Source organism: Coturnix japonica, unplaced genomic scaffold, assembly GCF_001577835.2.
Source record: "Coturnix japonica isolate 7356 unplaced genomic scaffold, Coturnix japonica 2.1 chrUnrandom511, whole genome shotgun sequence".
Classification (NCBI taxonomy): domain Eukaryota; kingdom Metazoa; phylum Chordata; class Aves; order Galliformes; family Phasianidae; genus Coturnix; species Coturnix japonica.
The window spans coordinates 4,661-7,114 of NW_015439899.1; the positions used below are offsets into that span (position 1 = coordinate 4,661).

At 56.6% G+C, this 2,454-nt stretch overlaps 1 long non-coding RNA gene across 1 annotated transcript in view; it reads right to left on the minus strand.

The window, feature by feature from the left end:
* LOC116652646 overlaps positions 1–1,117 on the minus strand; it is a 4,966-nt gene extending 3,849 nt beyond the window's left edge. The window contains exons 1-2 of the long non-coding RNA XR_004305786.1: positions 988–1,117; positions 48–148 (exon numbers count right to left, since the gene is read on the minus strand). This is a non-coding gene — a long non-coding RNA (uncharacterized LOC116652646). The remainder of the gene's footprint in view (positions 1–47; positions 149–987) is intronic.
* Positions 1,118–2,454: the final 1,337 nt, after the last annotated feature.

Genomic DNA, 2,454 nt, shown 5'->3' on the forward strand with positions numbered 1-2,454 from the left:
CCCCCCAAATTTTCCCGATTTCGCCCTTTTTCGCCCCAATTTCTCACTGTTGGAGCAGTGCTCTGAGCGCTCTCTCCAACGCTCCGTCTCCATCTTCCTCCTCATCTTCCTCTTCCTCCTCCCCCCCCCGGCTGCCATGGGAACCCATCTGTAACCATGGCGACAAACCGACAAACCCCATTGGTTGAAGTGTTACCATGGCGACCACCATTATAACCATAGCAACACCCCCACCCCGTCTCCATAGCAACGCGGCGACCAATCAGCTCCCTCCTCCCCCCCAAGTCTCCATAGCAACACAGGGACCAATCAGCTCCCTCCTCCCCCCCCAAGTCTCCATAGCAACACAGGGACCAATCAGCACACGCCTACCCCCCCGGATCCATAGCAACACAGGGACCAATCAGCGCACTTCTCCCCCCCACGTATCCATAGCAACACAGGAACCAATCAGCACATGCCTCCCCCCCCACGTAACCATAGCAACACAGGGACCAATCAGCGCACTTCTCCCCCCCCACGTCTCCATAGCAACACAGGGACCAATCAGCGCATACCCCCCCCCAACTCAACCCACCCAGTCTCTATAGCAACACGGCGACCAATCAGCTCCCTCCTCCCCCCTCCCGTCTCCATAACAACGCGGCAACCAATCAGCTTTCTCCTCTCCCCGACCACCCCCCGTGTCCATAACAACATGGCGACCAATCAGCTCCCTCTCCCTCCCCCGTCCCCATAGCAACACAGCAACCAATCAGTTGCGTCCCCCCACCCCCAGACCCCGTCTCCATAGCAACGCGCCGACCAATCACCTCCCTCCAGCCCCCTCCCGCCTTTCAAGCTCTCTCATCCAATAGGATTCCGCGACCCCCCCTCCCCATTTCCCAGCAGCCAATCAGAAGCCGAAGCCCCCCCTTTATCCCGCCCGCCATTATCCCCGTCAGCCAATCAGGAAGCGGCGCCCCCTCCCCCCTCCCCCCCACGAACCTCAGCGGCTTCGCGGCCCTTTGTTTGTGTCGCCCACGGAACCGGAAGTGACGTAACACGAAAGCCGGAAGAGGCGGAGCTTAAACCGGAAGTGGGGCGTACCTGGTTGATAAACAGAAAAGGGGGCGTGGTTTAAACCGGAAGTAGAAGCTGGGGATCGATGTTATAGGCTGACAGACCGGAAAAGGCGGGGTTTAAACCGGAAACGCTCGCTTTGGTAAACAGGAAGTTAGCGACAGCAACCGGAAGTAGCTCGCAACTGTACCCGGAAGTGCTGAGTCATACCGGAAGTGCTTTTGTTTACGCACTATGATGGATCGAGACCGGAAGTGAGGCGCTGATTGGCTGCGCGAAGCCCCGCCCACCGACTTCCGGCCCCTCGACCAATCGCTGTTTAAACAGAGACCCGGGGCTTGTGACGTCACTTCCGGTGATTGTTTATTGGTCCGCGGAGACGGCATTATAAAAAGGGGGGGGAGCTTAAAGGGGTTTTAGGCCCATGGGCGTCTCTGATTGGCTGCTGGGATGGGAGGAGCTCGGCCAATCAGAGACGACAACGTGATTGATTGATTGATTGATTGGATGGGAGGGTGTTGATTGACCAATGGGATGCTGGCATTGGTCCATGGGAGGATGGGGCTGGCCAATAGGAATGCAGAACTGCCCGTCGACCAATGGGAGGATGGTGTGGTACTGCAGGGTCCAATCAAATGGCAGGAGGGGCACGAGCCGCCATATTGGATGGGTGAGCCAATAGGGACAAAGGAAGGCGGCCATCTTGGATCGGTGAGCCAATAGGGATGAAGGAAGGCGGCCATCTTGGATGTATGAGCCAATTGGGATGAAGGAAGGCGGCCATCTTGGATCGTTGAGCCAATGAGGATGAGGACGGCCATCTTGGATATGTGAGCCAATGGGGATGAAGGAAGGCGGCCATCTTGGATTAGTGAACTAATGAGGATGAGGGAGGGCGGCCATATTGGATGCATGAGTCAATAGTGATGTGGGATGGCGGCCATCTTGGATTGGTGAGTCAATAGGGTTGAAGGAAGGCGGCCATGTTGGATGGGTGAGCCAATAGGGATGAGGGATGGCGGCCATCTTGGATAGTCAGTCAACCAATGAGTTCGAGGCATGGACACCATCTTGGAAAGCTCAGCCAATGAGAAGCCAGGGGGCTTTTTCCCAAGCCAGGCGGCCATCTTGGAATGGCCAACTCAATGATGGCGGCCATCTTGAAATGGCCGACCCATGATGGTGGCTGCCATCTTGGAACACTCAACTCATATACATGGCAGCCATCTTGTCCCACATAGAGCCCCATAGAGCCCCATAGACACCCCAAAGAGCCCCATAGAGCTCAATAGACACTCATAGACACCCCATAGAGCTCCATAATGCCCCATAGACACCCCATAGTGCCCCATAGAGCACTATAGAGCCCCATAGACACCCCATAGAGCCCCA